Source organism: Trichomycterus rosablanca, chromosome 14, assembly GCF_030014385.1.
Source record: "Trichomycterus rosablanca isolate fTriRos1 chromosome 14, fTriRos1.hap1, whole genome shotgun sequence".
NCBI lineage: Eukaryota > Metazoa > Chordata > Actinopteri > Siluriformes > Trichomycteridae > Trichomycterus > Trichomycterus rosablanca.
In genome coordinates this window covers 22,967,293-22,989,869 of record NC_086001.1, presented here as the reverse complement: position 1 = coordinate 22,989,869, position 22,577 = coordinate 22,967,293, and the positions used below count along the sequence as shown (strand labels likewise).

Below are 22,577 nucleotides of genomic sequence, written 5' to 3'. Positions count from 1 at the left end.
GCCAGAATCCAGGGTGTCACAGATATTGGTGAAATGACAAATAAACAAATAAATCAGTACTACTAGTGAATCTTTTATTATTATTAATAATATACTTTCATTTTACATTCCGATTGATAGTTTTTTATGATGTATTTTGTTTACATTGGTATTACAGGTAGTGATATGTTATCATTAAACTATTAGTCATTTTATAAATCGTTTTAGATCTCATGAAAGAACATTTAATAGTAACAGTTTAAATACTACAAGGTCTGAATTTCACTTCTACTCTTTTCTTTTCTTTCCTCTTCTGTTTTCTTCTCCTCTCCAATCTTCTTTATTAATGATTTAGTCTTTTCATTCTCTTATGGTTTATGAACAGAATTTCAGGTTACATGAAGAACTATTTTGAATTATTACCCACCCAGTCCTTTACATCCACTTTCTATTGTCAATCCAGCTCAAGCCTACATACAAATACATGGACCGTGAGTTAAGTCCCATTTAACAACCATGGACACATTTGCTGACATTGGATTCAACATTTATTCATCAATAAAGAAACACTTGTCTCCTGACCCCTAAATTGGTCTTGGTTAATTGGTCACCTCCATGATAAGAAAACACCACAATAGTATTTATTAATTGTTAAATGTAATTTCAAAACATGTCAGTTCAGTATGTATTAGGATTTATATGAACTGGGTTTTATGCAGTAGAAGATGGTGGGATAATTAAACGTAAATATGAGTATTTCTTTTAACAAAGGAGTTTAGCTACCACTAATTTGGTCTATAGATAAACACAAAGAACAAAGACTCATGATGATAGAACAATGCAACACTGTTCAGTTCACAGCCCTCCATTCACACCTTCTCATGTACATTCTGGTTTAGGACGGTTCTTTATTTGCTAAGTGGAAATCATCTAAAGACTAGAATTTTGGAGTGTAGACCTAGAAGTGTTAAAGTAAGAGGCTATACATTTATGAAAACTTAGCATTCATAATATGAAGAATTTATGCAAACACCATAAAGACCAGGGTAAAATTATTTCACTTGAAAGTAAAAGTTGTTCTGTGTTTATTAAAGTAGATTAAACTTGAATTAAGAACAAAAACAGATTCAGATCTGAGGTTGGTACATTACACCACATTACATTTAATGATTAATGATCATATTCATACCATCATGTACATTTCATAATTGAAGTAGAACAGTTCTAGTGGACATTAGTAGAAAAAGAAAGTACACATTGCTTTTTCTGTACATGCAGTAGTGGAGTATCATTTTATTTTCTCCTTTGAATGCGCTGGTGTTTTTCAAGACAACTTCAGTCACAAAAACGTAACTTCTGTGTGACCGTACTGGTGTCTATTAAAAATGCTGCTTCCAGTAAAACTTCATCTGCACTATAAGCAGCAATATGGGTCATCCTCTTATGTGAATGCGCTGGTGTAGTGTACTTAAAGGATATTCCTTTCACTAAAGTTCTTTTCAGTCAGTAAACAGTGATGCAACCTCTCTCCTGTGTGAATGCGCTGGTGTTGTTGGAGAACATAATATGCAATAAAATACTTCCCACACTCTTAATTAACAGTGATGTAGTTTTTCTATGTGAATATGCTGATGCCGTTTGAGATTATTTTCATGAGCAAAAATCTTTCCACACACTGAGCAGTGATACGGCTTCTCTCCAGTGTGAATACGCTGGTGTACTTTAAGAGCATTACTGAAAGCAAAACTCTTTCCACACTCTGAGCAGTAATACGGTTTCTCTCCTGTGTGAATACGCTGGTGTACTTTAAGAGCATTACTGTAAGTAAAACTCTTCCCACACGCTGAACAGTGATACTGTTTCTCTCCTGTGTGAATGTGCTGGTGTTGTTGAGGCGTACTCTGACGAGAAAAACTGTTTCCACAATCTGAGCAGTGATATGGCTTCTCTCCTGTGTGAATGCGCTGGTGTTGTTGGAGATGACTCTGCGTAGTAAAACACTTTCCACACTCTGAGCAGTGATATGGCTTCTCTCCTGTGTGAATGCGCTGGTGTTGTTGGAGATTACTCTGCGTAGTAAAACACTTCCCACACTCTGAGCAGTGATAGGGTTTCTCTCCTGTGTGAATACGCTGGTGTACTTTAAGGTCACCACCTTGAGTGAAACTCTTTCCACACTCTGAACAGTGATATGGGTTCTCTCCTGTGTGAATACGCTGGTGTTGTTGGAGATTACTCTGCGTAGTAAAACTCTTCCCACACTCTGAGCAGTGATGAAAGTTCTTCATGTTTATGCTTTGATAAGACTGTAGAAACTGTTTCCTTGGAAAGCAACAGAAACAAAGAAACAAGTCGATTAATTACAATTACTTTTACTACATTAATACCACAATAATATTAAACTCATCACCTAGTAATAAAAACATTAAATTCACTTCACGTCTAAGTGAGAATCTGAATTCAAAGAACATCAGGATAAAATACTTATAAATACTGCAGATATTAATAATTAAATAACTATAAATAACTTGATATAAATAAAGATATAAGAGATCTGACTCTCTCAACATCAGTCCTGCACCAAGCAAATCTAATCCAGTTCATGACAGGACTAATAATTGGCTCACAAGTGTAAATCTTTGGTGTGCTGGGAGTAGAAAAGGCTTCATAAATCACCACAATTATGAGCATAAAGCTATTTTAAACAGTCTGAATATATTAACCTGATAATATTAAATAACATAATAAAATAAAAAGAACAACAAATGTAACATAAATGTAAAAGAAACAAACAAGAAAACCCTTTACCTTCCTGTTAGAATCCTGGCAGCCACTTAAACAAAGCTGGTGTCTCCAGCAGGTCGTTTCTAATGAAGAACGTGCAGAAGATCCTTCTTACCAAGTGACTCAGCTACAGGTCTAGAGTTTAGTCCTTAAATAGAGCTGAGGACAAAAACCCAAGACCAGTTCAAAACTCTGCATTGGTCAATCATCAGACAACCATTCACACCTTCTTGTGTGAAGTACTAGCTCATTATCTATGGAACGTGTGCAAATGAACTAGATGGAGCCACAAAGCATGATGGGTGAAGTCAAACTGAAATGGCAAATGAACGATCAGTGTACTACTAGTGAATCTTTTATTATTAATAATAATATAGTTTCATTTTACATTCAGATTGAAACTTTTTTTGTGATGTATTTTGTTTACATTGGTATTACAGCTAGTAATATTTTATCATTAAACTATTAGTCATTTTATAATCGTCATTTTACATCCGTCCCGCATAAGGTTCGTGCCAATTAAAAATTAAATGTAAATAAACGTACATCAAACATGCATTACACCAGGATTGATTTTGATGGGAGCACTATATCTTTAAATTACCGTAAGTTTTGATTTATGTGTGTACAATGTTTCCAGCTTCACCGTAATGTGAACAGAAGGAGTTTTTAACAAGACATGAACTTCTGAAGTATTTATTAACTGAAGTCAGGTGTAACGCTGGTTAAGGATCAGAATTTAGGCTCTAAATCGCTGTTACGATACTAAACAGAAATATAAGAACATTTTTACTCTGCCTACTTCTGATTGTAACATCTAAACATTAACAGCTTATTAGAACTGTAAAATGTACTGCTTGTCATAAAGGGTGGGCAGTCGTAGCGTAGTGGTTAAGGTACTGGACTAGTAATTAGAAGGTCGCTGGTTCAAGCCCCACCGCAGCCAGGTTGCTGCTGTTGGACCCTTGAGCAAGACCCATAATCCTCAATTGCTCAGACTGTATACTGTAACTGTATTGTAAATCACTTTGGATAAAGGCATCTAAATGTAATGTAAATGTAAATAAAGAGATAAAATTAATATTGAGCAGAATTAAGTTCATTATATTGGTTCGGCCCCTTATGTGACCCCTTGGAAAATTTAATTGCCCACCCCTGATTTTAACCCTGTTTTACGGTACAGATCACATGGTCTATGCTAAAATTTTATGCACATCTAAACCCTGTTTTTTGGTACTCTTGAACTTCATAATAAAGGGCTTTTATATTGTCACATTTCTAGAATGTATTTAGAAATGATACATCTGAATGTCCTGATACTAACTGAATGTAAACTACATGTTGTGTACTATCATTATGAAGTGGAATTGTTCTGTGGAAACACGTAGATTCCTTTTAATAACAATAACAATTCATGTAATCAAGATTATTCCATTTAATAACAATCTAAATTAAAACGGAAATGAGCTTAGATTATGTTTTAGTTGACTTTAAATATAAAGTAAAATCATAATGTCCAGTTATTACCAAACCTTTTATTTTAAACCCTGAAATTCTATCCTAAATAGTTTCGCCAGACGCTTTTACCGTAATGTTTAGTATACGCACATCTTCACAAACAATGTGGGAGCTGATTTGACTGAGCATTTTGAAGTGGAGGCTTGACCTCAGTAGTAAATCAAACAGTTCACAGACACACAAGTGCAGAGTAAATATTTCTACACCATAAATACAGATAAATCTATAGGTGGGTGTTTCCTCTTATAGTTTTCTTATTGTTCCTCATATACAGTAGAAACTAATTCACACAAATATACATACAGCATTTTACATGACTTAGATTCTTATCATAAAAGCTTTATCTAAGTTCATGTCATTTCACTTTACAGAATAGCCTTTCAATTCCTTGTTTGTGTTTAGGATTAAATGTAAATAACTTCTCTGCTGAGATAAATAGGTGTAGTTTGACTTCACCCATCATGCTTTGTGGCTCCATCTAGTTCATTTGCACACGTTCCATAGATAATGAGCTAGTACTTCACACAAGAAGGTGTGAATGGTTGTCTGATGATTGACCAATGCAGAGTTTTTAACTCGTCTTGGGTCTTTGTCCTCAGCTCTATTTAAGGACTAAACTCTAGACCTGTAGCTGAGTCACTTGGTAAGAAGGATCTTCTGCACGTTCTTCATTAGAAACGACCTGCTGGAGACACCAGCTTTGTTAAAGTGACGATATTATGTTATTTAATATTATCAGGTTAATATATTCAGACTGTTTAAAATAGCTTTATGCTCATAATTGTGGTGATTTATGAAGCATATTTTACTCCCAGCACACCAAAGATTTACACTTGTGAGCTAATTATTAGTCCTGTCATGAACTGGATTAGATTTGCTTGGTGCAGGACTGATGTTGAGAAAGTCAGATCTCTTATATCTTTATTTATATCAAGTTATTTATAGTTATTTAATTATTAATATCTGCAGTATTTATAAGTATTTTATCCTGATGTTCTTTGAATTCAGATTCTCACTTAGACGTGAAGTGAATTTAATGTTTTTATTACTAGGTGATGAGTTTAAGAGTGAAGCAGCATTTTTAATAGACACCAGTACGGTCACACAGAAATTACGTTTTTGTGACTGAAGCTGTGTTTTATTTTCAAATATACACTAGAACTGTTCTACTTCAATTATGAAATGTACATGATGGTATGAATATGATCATTAATCATCAAATGTAATGTGGTGTAATGTACCAACCTCAGATCTGAATCTGTTTTTGTTCTTTATTCAAGTTTAATCTACTTTAATAAACACAGAACAACTTTTACTTTAAGTGGAAGAACTTTACCCTGGTCTTTATGGTGTTTGCTAAGTTTTCATAGATGAATAGCCTCTTACTTTAACACTTCTAGGTCTACACTCCAAAATTCTACTGTTTAGATGATTTCTACTTAGCAAATAATGAACCGTCCTCAACCAGAATGTACATGAGAAGAAGTGAATGGAGGGCTGTGGACTGAACAGTGTTGCATTGTTCTATCATCATGAGTCTTTGTTCTTTGTGTTTATCTATAGACCAAAATAGTGGTAGCTAAACTCCTTTTTAAAAGAAATACTCATATTTACGTTTAATTATCCCACCATCTTCTAGTGCATAAACCCAGTTCATATAAATCCTAATACAGACTGCACTGACATGTTTTGAAATAACATTTAAAAATAAATAAATACTATTGTGGTAGTTCAGGTGTTTCTTATCATGGAGGCGACCAATTGACCAAGACCAACTGGGGTCAGGAGACAAGTGTTTCTTTATTGATGAATAAATTTATTTGTTAAACTGTAAATTCCATCCGAGTCCTCTGTGTGATGAGAGTTTGGTTTTGAATCCGATGTCAGCAAATGTGTCCATGGTTGTTAAATGGGACTAAACTCACGGTCCATGTATTTGTATGTAGGCTTGAGCTGGAGTGACAATAGCAAGTGGATGTAAAGGACTGGGTGGGTAATAATTCTAAATAGTTCTTCATGTAACCTGAAATTCTGTTCATAAACCATAAGAGAATGAAAAGACTAAATCATTAATAAAGAAGATTGGAGAGGAGAAGAAAACAGGAGGAGAAAGAACATAAAAGAGTAGAAGTGAAATTCAGACCTTGTAGTATTTAAACTGTTATTATTTAATGTTCTTTTATGAGATATAAAACGATTATAAAAAAAATATAAAAAATGACTAATAGGTTAATGATAAAATATTACTAGCTATAATACCAATGTAAAATGAAACTATATTATTATTAATAATAAAAGATTACTGATCGTTCATTTGTTATTTCACCAATATCTGTGACACCCTGGATTCTGGGCTAGTTTCAGCTTCAGGGTTGATTTTAGATCAGACATTAGGCTGGATAATTTTGCTAAACCTGGCAACTCTCGTGATTTTTCCCGCCTAATTGGGCTTGTTTACAAATTCAGTCATGGTTGAAAATTGGGCTACTTTCAAAATGTGTCACGGCTGTCTAAAAGCTTTCATTGCAAACCGTACAAAATGTTTTTAATGAGGATTTGTGCTCACATACGTATGAACAAGGTCTGCTAGTTTTAGCATGTGAACAAAGTCGCACAAATATACATACAGCATTTTACATGACTTAGATTCTTATTATAAAAGCTTTATCTAAGTTCATGTCATTTCACTTTACAGAATAGCCTTTCAATTCCTTGTTTGTGTTTAGGATTAAATGTAAATAACTTCTCTGCTGAGATAAATAGGTGTAGTTTGACTTCACCCATCATGCTTTGTGGCTCCATCTACTTCATTTGCACACGTTCCATAGATAATGAGCTAGTACTTCACACAAGAAGGTGTGAATAGTTGTCTGATGATTGACCAATGCAGAGTTTTGAACTGGTCTTGGGTTTTTGTCCTCAGCTCTATTTAAGGACTAAACTCTAGACCTGTAGCTGAGTCACTTGGTAAGAAGGATCTTCTGCACGTTCTTCATTAGAAACGACCTGCTGGAGACACCAGCTTTGTTAAAGTAGCTGCCAGGATTCTAACAGGAAGGTAAAGGGTTTTCTTGTTTGTTTCTTTTACATTTATGTTACATTTGTTGTTCTTTATATTTTATTATGTTATTTAATATTATCAGGTTAATATATTCAGACTGTTTAAAATAGCTTTATGCTCATAATTGTGGTGATTTATGAAGCCTTTTTTACTCCCAGCACACCAAAGATTTACACTTGTGAGCTAATTATTAGTCCTGTCATGAACTGGATTAGATTTGCTTGGTGCAGGACTGATGTTGAGAAAGTCAGATCTCTTATATCTTTATTTATATCAAGTTATTTACAGTTATTTAATTATTAATATCTGCAGTATTTATAAGTATTTTATTCTGATGTTGTTTGAATTCAGATTCTTACTTAGACGTGAAGTGAATTTAATGTTTTTATTACTAGGTGATGAGTTTAAAATTATTGTGGTATTCATGTAGTAATAATGCTAATGGCTAATGCTAATAGTAATGATAATTAATTGACTTGTTTCTTTGTTTCTGTTGCTTTCCAAGGAAACAGTTTCTACAGTCTTATCAAAGCATAAACATGAAGAACTTTCATCACTGCTCAGAATGTGGGAAGAGTTTTACTACGCAGAGTAATCTCCAACGACACCAGCGCATTCATACAGGAGAGAAGCCGTATCACTGTTCAGAGTGTGGGAAGAGTTTTACTACGCAGAGTAATCTCCAACGACACCAGCGCATTCATACACGAGAGAAGCCATATCACTGCTCAGAGTGTGGGAAGAGTTTTACAATGCAGAGTCATCTCCAACAACACCAGCGCATTCATACAGGAGAGAAACCGTATCACTGCTTGGAGTGTGGGAAGAGTTTTGCTTACAGTAATGCTCTTAAAGTACACCAGCGTATTCACACAGGAGAGAAACCATATTACTGCTCAGAGTGTGGAAAGAGTTTTGCTCAACAGGTTAACCTCCAACAACACCAGCGTATTCACACAGGAGAGAAACCATATCACTGCTCAGAGTGTGGAAAGAGTTTTGCTGAACATAGTACCCTTCAAAACCACCAGCGTATTCACACAGGAGAGAAACCATATAACTGCACTGAGTGTGGAAAGAGTTTTACTCAAAGTAGTGCCTTTAAAGTACACCAGCGTATTCACACAGGAGAGAAACCGTATTACTGCTCAGAGTGTGGAAAGATTTTTGCTAATGAAAAGAATCTCAAACAGCATCAGCGTATTCACATAGAAAAACTACATCACTGTTAAGAGTGTGGGAAGTATTTTATTGCATATTATGTTCTCCAACAACACCAGCGCATTCACACAGGAGAGAGGTCGCATTACTGTTCATTGTCTGAAAAGAACTTTAGTGAAAGGAATATCCTTTAAGTACACCACACCAGCGCATTCACATAAGAGGATGACCCATATTGCTGCTTATAGTGCAGATGAAGTTTTACTGGAAGCAGCATTTTTAATAGACACCAGTACGGTCACACAGAAGTTACGTTTTTGTGACTGAAGCCATGTTTCATTTTCTACTAATATCCACTAGAACTGTTCTACTTCAATTATCAAATGTACATGATGGTGTGAATATGATTATTAATCATCAAATGTAATGTGGTGTAATGTACCAACCTCAGATCTGAATCTGTTTTTATTCTTTATTCAAGTTTAATCTACTTTAATAAACACAGAACAACTTTTACTTTCAAGTGGAAGAATTTTACCCTGGTCTTTATGGTGTTTGCTAAGTTTTCATAAATGAATAGCCTCTTACTTTAACACTTCTAGGTCTTCTTATTATAAAAGCTTTATCTAAGTTCATGTGATTTCACTTTACAGAATAGCCTTTCAATTCCTTGTTTGAATTCAGATTCTCACTTAGACGTGAAGTGAATTTAATGTTTTTATTACTAGGTGATGAGTTTAATATTATTGTGGTATTAATGTAGTAAAAGTAATTCTAATTAATCGACTTGTTTCTTTGTTTCTGTTGCTTTCCAAGGAAACAGTTTCTACAGTCTTATCAAAGCATAAACATGAAGAACTTTCATCACTGCTCAGAGTGTGGGAAGAGTTTTACTACGCAGAGTAATCTCCAACGACACCAGCGCATTCATACAGGAGAGAAGCCGTATCACTGCTCAGAGTGTGGGAAGAGTTTTACTATGCAGAGTAATCTCCAACGACACCAGCGCATTCTTACAGGAGAGAAGCCGTATCACTGTTCAGAGTGTGGGAAGAGTTTTACTACGCAGAGTAATCTCCAACGACACCAGCGCATTCATACAGGAGAGAAACCGTATCACTGCTTGGAGTGTGGGAAGAGTTTTGCTTACAGTAATGCTCTTAAAGTACACCAGCGTATTCACACAGGAGAGAAACCATATTACTGCTCAGAGTGTGGAAAGAGTTTTGCTCAACAGGTTAACCTCCAACAACACCAGCGTATTCACACAGGAGAGAAACCATATCACTGCTCAGAGTGTGGAAAGAGTTTTGCTGAACATAGTACCCTTCAAAACCACCAGCGTATTCACACAGGAGAGAAACCATATAACTGCACTGAGTGTGGAAAGAGTTTTACTCAAAGTAGTGCCTTTAAAGTACACCAGCGTATTCACACAGGAGAGAAACCGTATTACTGCTCAGAGTGTGGAAAGATTTTTGCTAATGAAAAGAATCTCAAACAGCATCAGCGTATTCACATAGAAAAACTACATCACTGTTAAGTGGAAGTATTTTATTGCACATTATGTTCTCCAACAACAACAGCGTATTCACACAGGAGAGAAGTCATATCACCGTTCACTGTCTGAAAAGAACTTTAGTGAAAGGAATATTCTTTAGTACACCAAACCAACAGATTCACATAAGAGGATGACCCATACTGCTGCTTATAGTGCAGATGAAGTTTTACTGGAAGCAGCATTTTTAATAGTTTTTGTGACTGGAGTCATCTTGAAAAACACCAGCGCATTCAGAGGAGAAAATAAAATGATACTCCACTACTGCATGTACAGAAAAAGCTATGTGTACTTTCTTTTTCTACTAATGTCCACTAGAACTGTTCTACTTCAATTATCAAATGTACATGATGGTATAAATATGATTATTAATCATCAAATGTCAAGAATTCTTAATATTATGAATGCTAAGTTTGCATAAATGAATAGCCTCTTACTTTAACACAAGTTTAAAATGTTGTACAAACATCGTCGCCATCTAGTGGTGCTAGAAATAAATTACAGCTTGTTGCTTGTGTACAGATTTGTGACGTTATTATTATTATTATTATTTTATTTTTATAATATATAAAAATGAGAGAGTGTTTATGGCTCTTTTGTCCCAAGTGTTTTTGTAACGTGTTGTAGACCTGCACCGGTGACTGTATTTGGTATACAGGAAAGAAAAGGCAGATTGCAGGTGAAAGTGTGTTATTTGGCAACCAGCACTGTGTAAATACTGGACAGAAGACATGATGGGTTATTTTAACTTGTTGGGTTGTGCAGTTTAACACTTGTCAGAGACAACATTTGAAGCCCAGGTCAATAGGACCTGCTAGTTAGAGAAGGCTCACTTGTTTGTTAGTTTAAGTCCAAAAGCAGGAGTGGCCCATACAGGGATCAAACCCACGACCTTGGTGTTATTAGCACCACACTCTAACCAACTGAGCTATGCGGCCTACGTACAAAGGTAGGGCGTATACCCACATACCCGATTCATACCCAACACTGACAGCCCTTCAGTTATGGAGCTGCCACACAGAAACGATGGAGAGCTTTACTGTTGTTGAGCAGAACAGATCTTCGTGTGAGATGACTGAGGTTCATGTATTTTTCTTTTAAGAATAAATAAAAGCTGATGCTGTAACCTCATACTTTCCTAATACTTTTATTCTACACGGTCTACATTTCTTTTAGTTTTCTGCCATGTGCAGTGTAAGAATTCACTAAATTACACAGCAGTTCTCTTTTTACTCATTTATTTATTTATTTATTTTTGCCATTGACAAAATTGATTGTAAGCATTTATAAAGGTCATGCCACGTTAATTAGGTGAAATGAAGCCAGAATAAAGATGGCACAAGAACAGGGTGGTAAAGACTGAGGTAAACGTTAGCATATCATGTGACCCATGTGTACTGTCCAATGAACTAGCTGCGCGTGTGTCTCTGTGGCGCAATTGGTTAGCGTGTTTGGCTGTTAACCGAAAGGTTGGTGGTTCGAGCCCACCCAGGGACGAGTGTCTTTAATTGCACAACCTGCCTGTTGATCAAACGGATATGAGACACAACAACAATGTGTAGTCCCACAGAATAGTGGAAATAAGTAACTGAAAAACATCCAGTAAACAACAGTCCTACAAGTCACCGGAGACTGGCTGTTCAAAGTGGAAGAACGCCCTTTTTAAATTAAATGAAAATACTCACCCATCGTGGGGCTCGAACCCACAACCCTGAGATTAAAAGTCTCATGATCTACTGACTGAGCTAGCCGGGCTTAAGCAGCATGTCAGAACAGACAGCTCATCGGTCAGACCATCAGAGAGATGTAGGTTTAATTCACTAACATCACGACCAGATTAAGAACTAATTCACAGTTTACAAACAAACACAATTCAGAATATAACAATAAGAACAAAATGTAAAAGTGTAAGTTAGTCGCGTCTTTCTGCTCATACTGAGTATTACTGTGGGTCACTGCATGTAGGAGACACATGGAGCGCAGTATGGTAGGTGAACTATAGGGCACTAGGACCCAGCAGCACTACAATGAACAGAGTGACAGTGGGATCTAGCGGTATTGGGACTCTTATTACAGGACGCTGTTTCTGCTGCTTGTTATTAAACTCACCTGTGGATCATTTGAGTGGAGAAAACGTGCTGAGTTCTTGTTGTGTTCTTGTTTTTTATTGAGTTTTAATTTTTAAATGTAAATAAATTATTATTACTTTTTAATCTGTATAAACGTGTACAAGTGTTTTTATTGGCAAGTTCGGGCTTATCAGGGACAGTTTAATCGTTTTCGGTACACAGAGGGAGATGTTATCTGACACGCTAGCGCAATGTGCCACCGCATCCCATTGGTTTAAATAGCATGATGCTAACTATGTTAGCTTCGTAAGCGAAACCCAATGTTATCGCTACGTAGTACATTCGAATAAGCTGCCTTATAAGTCGATGACTTATTAAAATCCTCTCTGGATTTTACTGAGGCAGCTGCCCATGTAGACAGTAAGGCAGCAAGGCAGCTCCCTAGGTTTTCGAACACACCCGTTGTCTATGCTTTAATGACGTAACATCACCATAGTTACACACCGCGTTTTAATTACAAGCCCCATTCGCCAAAATTTTGGATATTTATCGTCTTTTTGCGCCACTTAACGGTTAATCAAGTCTTGAATCACGACTCCACACTGAGACAGCAAAGAGCAGTAAATCGCAGAAGAGAAATGATTGATTTTTTACTTCAGAAATAATGTAAGTACTGCGTTAGCACCAGTACACTACAGTACCATGATTATGTATCATGATGAAATAAATTACAACATGATAAATCTGTCACATATTAATAATTACTCTAGAACAATTATGGAAAAAAGTACAAAAAAAAAAAAACAGCTTCTGAGTAAAGATTGAAATTCAACACACTTTTTGGATTTTAGATAGGTAACATACAAACAAATTAGAATAATTATAATAATAAATAAAACAATTCAAAACCAGTAAAAACATGAAACAACCACAACAACATGTAAAAACTAAACTACAGTTATTTTACAGCATGTGAACCCGAGATCGTACTGCAACCTAAACACAGCTGTATTTCATTGGTGCAGACCTCATCACTGACCTTGATGGAAGAAAGCATCTGGCTGCAGCTGTCTCAGCACCACAGCACAGCATACCAGCTCTTCATGAGCATGATTATGAAATGTTTTGTTAATAGGTTCATGTTGTTTGTTTTTACGTTTTGTTCTACAGTTCTTGATTGTCTCTTGACATTAACAGTTTATGCATTATTTAAAAGTAAAACTTTCTTAGCATAATTTTCAAATTCCAAATTTTAATTAGTTTTCAATTTTTACACTTTTTCTATTTTTAATTAAGGTTAAATTAAAAAGAAAATCCTTTATTTCCATTATTTGCCAACGCATTTTCTTTCACACAACATAAAATAATACTACAACACTTTTTGATTTTCAACTATTTATTTTGTTCATTAGAATCTCTAAGATTTTAATAAACCTTTCCTCTCTCTCTTGCCTCCCTATCTCTCCTTTCCTCCCTCATTCTTGCTTCCTGGACTCTCCTCTCCTCTCTCTCGCGTCGCTCGCTCTCGCTTTTCCTCTCTCTGGCGCGCCTCTTGCTCTCTCTTCTCCTCTCGTTCTATTCTTTCCCTTTCTCTTCTTTCCTCCCTCTCCTCAGCCTCTCTCCATCTTCTCTCCTCGTTCTCTGCTGCTTCTATCTCCCTCTCATTTTCCCTTTCTTCCATCTCCCTCAGATACAGTGGGGCCAAAAAGTATTTAGTCAGCCACTGATTGTGCAGGTTCTCCTACTTAGAAAGATGAGAGAGGTCTGTAATTTTCATCATAGGTACACTTCAACTATGAGAGACAAAATGAGAAAAACAAATCCAGGAAATCACATTGTAGGATTTTTAAAGAATTTATTTGTAAATTATGGTGGAAAATAAGTATTTGGTCACCCACAAACAAGCAAGATTTCTGGCTCTCACGGACCTGTAACTTCTTTTTTAAGAAGCTCTTCTGTCCTCCACTCGTTACCTGTATTAATGGCACCTGTTTGACCTCGTTATCTGTATAAAAGACACCTGTCCACAGCCTCAAACAGTCAGACTCCAAACTCAACCATGGCCAAGACCAAAGAGCTGTCGAAGGACACCAGGAAGAAAATTGTAGACCTGCACCAGGCTGGGAAGAGTGAATCTACAATAGGCAAGCAGGTTGGTGTGAATAAATCAACTGTAGGAGCAATTGTAAGAAAATGGAAGACATACAAGACCATTGATAATCTCCCTTGGGGTCAAGATTTCATCCCGTGGGGTCAAAATGATCATGAGAACGGTGAGCAAAAATCCCAGAACTACACGGAGGGACCTTATGAATGACCTGCAGAGAGCTGGGACCAAAGTAACAAAGGCTACCATCAGTAACACACTACGGCGAGAGGGACTCAAATCCTGCAGTGCCAGGCGTGTCCCCCTGCTTAAGCCAGTACATGTCCAGGCCCGTCTGAAGTTTGCCAGAGAGCATATGGATGATCCAGAAGAGGATTGGGAGAATATCATGTGGTCAGATGAAACCAAAATGGAACTTTTTGGTAAAAACTCAACTCGTCGTGTTTGGAGGCTGAGTTGCATCCCAAGAACACCATACCTACTGTGAAGCATGGGGGTGGAAACATCATGCTTTGGGGCTGTTTTTCTGCAAAGGGAACAAGACGACTGATCCGTGTTAAGGGAAGAATGAACGGGGCCATGTATCGTGAGATTTTAAGCCAAAACCTCCTTCCATCAGTGAGAGCATTGAAGATGGAACGTGGCTGGGTCTTCCAGCATGACAATGATCTCAAACACACCGCTCGGGCAACGAAGGAGTGGCTCCGTAAAAAGCATTTCAAGGTCCTGGAGTGGCCTAGCCAGTCTCCAGACCTCAACCCCATAGAAAATTTGTGGAGTCCGTGTTGCCCAGCGACAGCCCCAAAACATCACTGCTCTAGAGGAGATCTGCATGGAGGAATGGGCCAAAATACCAGCTACAGTGTGTGCAAACCTGGTGAAGACTTACAAGAAACGTTTGACCTCTGTCATTGCCAACAAAGGTTATGTTACAAAGTATTGAGTTGAACTTTTGTTATTGATCAAATACTTATTTTCCACCATAATTTACAAATAAATTATTTAAAAATCCTACAATGTGATTTCCTGAAATTTTTTTTTCTCATTTTGTCTCTCATAGTTGAAGTGTACCTATGATGAAAATTACAGACCTCTCTCATCTTTCTAAGTAGGAGAACTTGCACAATCAGTGGCTGACTAAATACTTCTTGATCCCACTGTATGTAACTAAATCTTTCTCTCCTCGTCTCTTTTTGGCTGGGGTTTCCATGCTTCTCGAGGATGGTGAAGCTTCAGCAGCATCCTGGCCAGATGAGGAAATAAGGATCGCTGGGCTAATTGATGGTCTCCCACCTATTGCCTCATCCATATCCGGGTACCATTTCCAGGATGCTGCTGTTGCTTCACCACCCTCTGTACTTACCCCAGTAGGTGGACACTTAAGTTCCTACAAGATTCATAAACACAGTACAAGGACCTTAACTTGTATTACAAATCTTTTCTGATATTTTACTGAAGATCTTACCAACAAATGAAGCCTACTTTGTATTTTTGTTTGAGGTTCTCCCACTTCTTCTTCACATAAGTGGGAGTCACCTTCCCCTGCATTTGGTTCTCCAACACAAAGGCTCTACAATATAATGCACATAACAGTTATTAATGTATATAGCATACACTGCTTCAAAAAAAGTTTAGTCATTAAAAGTTTTTAATGCTTTGAAAAAGTTAGCAAAACTTAAATACTAAAACTTGTCTTTATACCACCCTTTGTAATTAATATTATGCATATGAAGTAACACAAATTTTGTTACGTCAAACAAACAGTTACTTACTCAAACCCTCGAACCGCTGCATTCTGTTTTCCAGTGAAGAGAGCCTGGTTGGCCACTCTCCACCGGATAAGATTTTTAGTGTCTTCATCAGACCCTGCAATATCAAACATTAGTTTTAAAAGAGATTTCTAATGTGACTGTGTAGCAACATTACAACAATCATGAATATTTAGCCTCAACAACCCCAAAGCCTAAAGATAGTTTGGCCCATCATTAGCATTACAGATAAAATTAAATGAATCATTTATTACAGCAGCTCAATATATATTAATGCAAAGTTTTATAGTAAGCAAGTATTAAAGTATGCAAGTATTCAAATTTGCAAGTATTAAAATACAAAAGTATTAAGTACACATGTAATGTTGCACAACACTATGTAGTTAAATACATTGAATAAAAAAGTAGTATATTGCTTTTATTGTCCTACCAGAATAACAACGTTTGAAGCCCAGGTCAATAGGACCTGCTAGTTAGAGAAGGATCACTTGTTTGTTAGTTTAAGTCCAAAAGTGGGTGTGGCCCGTACGGGGATCGAACCCGCGACCTTGGCGTTATTAGCACCACGCTCTAACCAACTGAGCTAACCGGCCAGTTAACCTGTTTTCTCTTTAGATCTTTGTACATAATTCTACAATAACCCCCATTCAACCAGCTGCATGGCAGCACAAAAACCATTTGAGATTCTGCACACTTTCAGTGAAGATCTGCAGAAATGAGCGGCTCCTAAACTGAATTTGGTTGTTATTGCACCAGAAATGCACCAGTTTCTTGTTATTTTAATGATCCGAGATCTCAGTCCTATTTCAAACATCGCTTTCTAGTAATTTCTTATGTTCAGACTTTCTTACAGTTTTTAACAACTGTTTACATATATTTTAAAAATTCTGTGTCTATTTTTCAAAACTCTACACACAAAACCCACAATTGCTCACGCAAAATGCAAAATGCCTCAAATCTCAAGCAAAATGACACACAACATTCAAAATGTCATAAACACATTTCAAAAGCAAGCATTGACCTCACATTGCAAACACTTTTGTCATAATATGACATTTTGGATACATCATGTACACACTGATGTTTAAAACCTAAAGCTCTTCTGTCTTTCATGGGATTGTACGTTTATTTCCATACAAACATGCAGAGAGAAGGTGGAATATACTCACAACACACAGAAGCAGTATTGAACCCAAAAATATTTATTTTTTCCAAATCATTTGCTGCTCTAAATACAATGTTTGTACAGCACATAAGAAGAAAAAAATCCAACCACCACATGTAGTTGGACAGAAACCAAACATCTATGAAAAAGCTAATTTCAAACAAATAATTTTATTTTTTACCAAAAAATTAATTGTGTGTGTGTGTGTGTGTGTTGGTTGGGGGGAGGGTAGGGGTTGGGTCTGTGTCTAGGCTTCATCTCTCCTCCGGACTGGGTCTGGCCACAGTACTTCATCCACGTCGCATGCTATGTCCTCTCTTGCTAAACACAGAGGAAAGAACCTTCTTGCACGGCGCATCCATCCGAATAGAGGCAGCGTCAATGTCGCCACATGCTTCCTCTATTGCCTGGAGAAGTGGAATGCGGGCACAGGGACGACGATCATATCGCCAGCGCCATGTGGAGAAAAATTCCTCAATCGCTCTCTTTGCTTCCCTTCTTTGCCCTCGTCCTCTTCCCTGTCACTCTCGTCCTCTTCCTCCTCTTCCTCCCCTTCCTCTCCTTCCAACTCCTCCTCCTCAAACCCGAACTCCTTGTGGTCTGCCTCTACCTCCAACTCTCCTGGCTCTCTCTGCGTTGTCTTTCATTGTTCAAAACAGACATCTTGACCTATGTCAATATGTGACCTATGCTAATGATTCTTTGGTGTTCAATAAAGTAACGAGTGTTTGCACATGTGAGGAGTAAGAGTGAAGCACTGGTGATTTAGTGTGGCATTTTGATAGGTTGTGTTTGAAAAAGGAAATCAAGTTACTTCCTGTTTGATTTTTGTGTATTAGGTAGAAAATTGTGTGTGGAGTTTTGCAAGATGTGTTTTAGGAAATTGAAAACTGAGTCAGACACTGAGAATTAGTGTGTGGTTTTGCAGATTTGGTGTGGGGTTATGGTGTTTGAAGGACATGTTTAGAACGTTGTGTGACAAGCAAATATTTAGTGTGTAAGCAGTTGAAAAAAACTGTAATACACATCTAAGAGGTTTTGTGTGTTCTTATATGTGTGAACTAGACTCGAAAGAGTCGATTCACTAAGTTGATAGTACTCAGCAATGAGCAGTTGGAAGCTGAGAGAGTCGATTCTTTTTGATGAAGTCAACATTTTATATGTTATACAAAATACTTAAAAGAGTCGGATCACTATATCGTTAGCTGTCATTTAAAAATACAGAGACAAACCATCTCATCTAATACAAAATAGAATCAAATAATGTATAACAGTTTAATGATGCACCATACATACAGTGAAGCAAAACACAAAACCCCTAAACTTGTAAAAAGCTTCAATTAAATAATAATAAAATGTCAAAAATACATCAAATCACCTAAATAATTATCTACATAACACATACAGCAAAAACAAGTGAATGTGGAAGCATGTGTGTGTATTGTGTGTGTGTGTGTGTATGCTTATGAATATTAATATAATAGATACGTATGTTAGACACGTATAGATCCATAAAGTGATGTAGACACACATATTAACTCCTTAGCAATAGTAATGATACACTATGTGGCAAAAATTATCTGGACACCTTACCATGAGCTTGTTGGATCTCATTTAAAAAACCAAACAGTATTAAAATCAAGTGACTTCTGTGTGATCATTAGTGTCTTGTGATCTCCTGAACAGGTGCACAAACATCAAATCATCTGCTTCAGAGTGAGAAGGAGGGACGGGCCAACTGCATCCTGAACTTAATGCAATTTTCCAACAGTGGAAGGTTTTGTTGTGATTTTGATACTTGGGTGGCAATGTTTAACTAAAATTACTTTTATTTAGTGTTTAAAACTTCTAAATTACCTCAGTTTTGTCAACTAATTTCAGTCAATTATATCAATCACATAAGTTTAAATCACTTGAGATGTAAAAGTAAAGTCTGAAGTTGTGTATTTTGACTTTATGCTGCTCTCTTTGTTTTTATCTTAATTATTCTTGATGTTGATGTACTATTTTGATTTTGTACTATGATTTGTATGGTGTATGTACGTATTTGTTTTGATTATTTGTCTTATGTAAAGCGTCTTTGAGTATCTTGAAAAGCGCTATATAAATAAAATGTATTATTATTATTATTATTATTATTTATTTAATCAGCAAATGGTGAATCATTACGTTTAGTTCTTGTGGTGTCAGTGATCTGAGTTCAAATCTCGGTGGAACCTGGCTTTATTGAGGTAAAAACACTGTTATCAATGCTGAGTAGAGAATAGTGTTCCACATGTGACTGCTCTATACCAAATTGTAACACCAAAAGGCAAATCATTGTTTACAGCGCCATCTACCGACCAACTGGGTCCTAAACTTAACTCAGTGCAGTTTTCCAACAGTGGAATAGTTTATTATTTTGATACTTGGGTGGCAATGTTTAACTAAAATTACTTTTATTTACTGCCTAAAACTTCTAAATTACCTCAGAATTATATCAGTCACGTAAGTTTAAAAAATCTGAGATGTAAAAGTAAAGTCTGAAGTTGTGTGTGTGTGTGTATATTTTTCTTTTTTGCTTTATTTACTCAGCAAATGATGAATCTTTACGCCATTTAGTTTTGCAGTGAGATGGTTCCATGGTGTTATTGGTTAGCACTCTGGAATCCAGCGGTCCGAGTTCAAATCTCAGTGGGATCTGAGATGTTAAAGTCTGAAGTTGTGTGTGTGTGTGTGTGTGTGTGTGTGTGTGTGTGTGTGTATTTCTCTTTTTGGCTTTATTTACTCAGCAAATGGCAAGTTTCAAGTTTAGAAACATTAGCAGTTTCAGTTTCAGGATGGTAGCGTTCAGCGCATGTGCAGTACAACAGAGCGCTTGTGGGGTGTAGACCACGATTACTTGTGCTAGTTGTGTCAACCAAGCAGATCACCATTCAGGAAGGTATATCAGTGCCAAAATACGAGCCAGTTTGTTCAGTAAAACTTTATAAGCCAACAGCAGCTAATAAACTTAAGAGTCACCTTAGATTACATGTTAACTTCCATCTATCCATCCAGCTTAAATACCATAAACACTACGTACAAAACATATGGAGCTATTCTTACTACAGTAAAACACACTGAACTGACTTTTAAAGTGAAGTTCTAAATGTTGTACAGAGATCGTTCCCATCTAGTGCTGCTAGATAAATTACAGCTTGTTGCTTGGGTACAGATTTGTGACATTATTATTAAATTGTTGTTGTCGTGTTTGTTGTTATTTTTTAACTGTTCATGTTTTTAAGTGTAAAACCATAAATAGCACCGTCTATAAATAAATGAATCTTGTGCTTCCACTTGAGATTTTTGTTTACATGAACAATGTCGAAAATGTAACGAGCTTGATTAGTTTGTAATATGTGTTAAGATGATGAATGAACCTAAACACGTGCTTTTTAATTTTAAGTTTTATTTTATTTATTTTAGTTTCAAATCAGCGTAACACCGACAAGATTAAAAATAATAAAGTGTCCCAAGTGTTTTTGTAATGTCTTGTACACCTGCGATGGCGACTGTTTTTGGTACACAGGAAAGAAAAGGCCGAATGTTGGTGAAAAAGTGTTATTTGGCAACCAGCACTGTAAATATTGGACAGAACACATGATGGCTTATTTTAACTTGTTGGGTTGTGCAGTTTAATCATTGTGCTGGATTAAATACATTTAAGAAAATACAGCATTAAAGCATAATCTCAATAAAATAGGCTACAATTTAACACTATAATATAATACAATACAGCGACAGTAAGTCTGTGTCTGTTTCTGTTACTTATTCTGAATTTTGTTTGTTTGTAAACTGTGAATTAGTTCTTAATCTGGTCGTGATGTTAGTGAATTAAACCTACATCTCTCTGATGATCTGACCGATGAGCTGTCTGTTCTGACCTGCTGCTTAAGCCCGGCTAGCTCAGTCGGTAGAGCATGAGAATCTTAGTCTCAGGGTCGTTGGTTCGAGCCCCATGTTGGATGAGTATCTTCATTTAACATCTACTGAAACCAAAAGGACGTTTTTCCACTTTGGACAGTCGGTCTCCGGTGACTTATCAGGTGGATATTTGTGCTTGTAGGACTGTTGTTTACTGGATGTTTTCAGTAACTTATTTCCACTATTCTGTGTGACTACACATTGTTGTTGTGTCTCACATCCGTTTGATCAACAGGCAGGTTGTGCAATAAAAGACTCGTCCCTGGGTGGGCTCGAACCACCAACTTTTCGGTCAACGCGCCGAACGCGCTAACCAATTGCGCCACAGAGACACAGACACAGCTTTTTCATTGGACACACGAGTCACATGACTTGCTAACGTTTACAGAAGGTTAATTACGTTTGGCAAATTGAAATAATGGCATGTTTCTGACTTGAATGAGAGGGGCATTAAAAAGATCTCACACTTGTCAGAGACAACGTTTGAAGCCCAGGTCAATAGTACCTGCTAGTTAGAGAAGGATCACTTGTTTGTTAGTTTAAGTCCAAAAGTGGGTGTGGCCTGTACGGGGATCGAACCCCAGACCTTGGCGTTACTAGCACCACGCTCTAACCAACTGAGCTAACTAGCCGATGTCCAAGAGCAGGGCATATACCCACATACCAGATTCTACACTGACAGATCTTCAGTTATGGAGCTGCCACACAGAAACGATGGAGAGCTTTACTGTTGTTGAGCAGAACAGATCTTCGTGTGAGATGACTGAGGTTCATGTATTTTTCTTTTAAGAATAAATAAAAGCTGATGCTTTTAACCTCATACTTTCCTAATACTTTTATTCTACACGCTCTAAATTTCTTTTAGTCTTCTGCCATGTGCAGTACAATAATTCACTAAATTACACAGCAGTTCTCTTTTAATTTATTTATTTATTTATCTTTGCTATTGACAAAATTGATTGTAAGCATTTATAAAGGTGATGCCACGTTCATTAGGTGAAATGAAGCCAGAATTAAAGATGGCAGAAGAACAGGGTGGTATTCTTACTTTCAGTGATTAAATTACTCAGGTTAGAAAGTCCTGACACACAGCACATGCTCACCTGACTCTCTCTCAACCATGCTACCTTTAATCATTAAAGAGGGTGTGGCCCATACAGGGATCAAACTCACGACCTTGGCGTTATTAGCACCCCGCTCTAACCAACTGAGCTAACCGGCCCTATATTCCTACTAACATGCAGATTAACATGTGTAATTAAATCTATGCGATCAGCTTTAGTGAATTTAATCATTATTATTATAACTTGTCTATGTCACTGATTCTGCACCTCTGTACTCCCAGAGCATGTTCAGTGTTTAGGTGCCACACCCCTTTTGTGATTGATCTCCAGCTAATTAGACACAGCTGTACCTGGTCTGAGCTGAGAACATTTAAGAAGGCAGCTGGGGAACAGTCAC

The 22,577-nt window shown here is 36.8% G+C and overlaps 3 non-coding genes and 1 pseudogene across 3 annotated transcripts; 2 read left to right on the top strand and 2 right to left on the bottom strand.

The window, feature by feature from the left end:
• The first annotated feature begins 6,853 nt into the window (after positions 1 to 6,853).
• The window catches only part of LOC134326210 (zinc finger protein 850-like), a 157,389-nt pseudogene continuing 141,665 nt past the window's right edge, over positions 6,854 to 22,577 (top strand).
• Positions 11,485 to 11,558, top strand: trnan-guu (transfer RNA asparagine (anticodon GUU)). The gene has a single exon. It is a non-coding gene; the product is annotated as a tRNA-Asn (tRNA).
• Positions 16,526 to 16,599, bottom strand: trnai-aau (transfer RNA isoleucine (anticodon AAU)). The gene has a single exon. It is a non-coding gene; the product is annotated as a tRNA-Ile (tRNA).
• Positions 21,675 to 21,748, bottom strand: trnat-agu (transfer RNA threonine (anticodon AGU)). Its single transcript has one exon. It is a non-coding gene; the product is annotated as a tRNA-Thr (tRNA).